Source organism: Corvus brachyrhynchos, unplaced genomic scaffold, assembly GCF_000691975.1.
Source record: "Corvus brachyrhynchos isolate BGI_N302 unplaced genomic scaffold, ASM69197v1 scaffold324, whole genome shotgun sequence".
NCBI classification, from domain to species: domain Eukaryota; kingdom Metazoa; phylum Chordata; class Aves; order Passeriformes; family Corvidae; genus Corvus; species Corvus brachyrhynchos.
The window spans coordinates 732,113-733,095 of NW_008246067.1; positions in this window are offsets into that span (position 1 = coordinate 732,113).

Sequence of the window (983 nt, forward strand, 5' to 3'; positions counted from 1 at the left end):
AAATTCAGGATGTTTTTTTAAAGCATAGGCATAAGAGAATGGAGTAACTGAAGCACATGAGAGAGCTATTTCCACAAAAAATTTGAAGGAGGATCTTTAGAAAGCATTATACTTGATGAATTATTATCCAGAGAAACTGAGTGGTTTCAACAGATAGTATTCAAACAATACTATCAATAGCTAAAAATTTTCCCAGTGCATGGAGAATGGGAGAGAATGGGAGAATATGTACAATGCTATAATAATCCAACTAAGTTAATACATTATTTCAAGAAGTGCTGACCTTCCTCAGCTTTGTACAGAACTTGGATCTTCCTGTTTCCTATTTCTCAAAATAAAGTTTTAATAATTATAGTTTGATTTCAATATAGATCAGAATTATATTCAAATTTCTTAAGTCTACTTTCTGAATTTCAGAAAAGAGTGCAGCTGTGAAGAGACAGAAAAAGCACATAGTCCCTGCTAGATAAGAGAGAAAAAACAGAATATTCAAAGGATCATACCAAAATATTAGATTTATAAGAAACATAATGTATAAAAGTACACCATCTTTTGCAAAGCTTTACAGTCCAAAGAACTAAGTCACCTAATGCACACTTTTATACTCACTATCCTAATTTATTTTAGGTGTACATAGTTAATTTCATTCCAATTATTTCCCAACACAATGAAAACAATGCATAAATAAAAACAATAAATATCTTAATTAGATACAAAAAGAAATATGTAAATTCTTGATTATCTTGAGTGAGAACAAAGAAACATGCTTAAAAGAAAATAAAGAAATATCTATTCTAGTTAATGTTCAAAAAATGAAGAAACCAATATATTGAGAAGTAATTTTAAGAGCTGGAGAATATTAAAAAGGGAAAAAAAAGATGAAGGATAGTTAGAAGCTTTTAAAAATATCATAATTATAAATTGTAATTTAGAGTATAATATGACAGTTCTGAAAGACTGAATGAGAACAAAAATGAGAATAA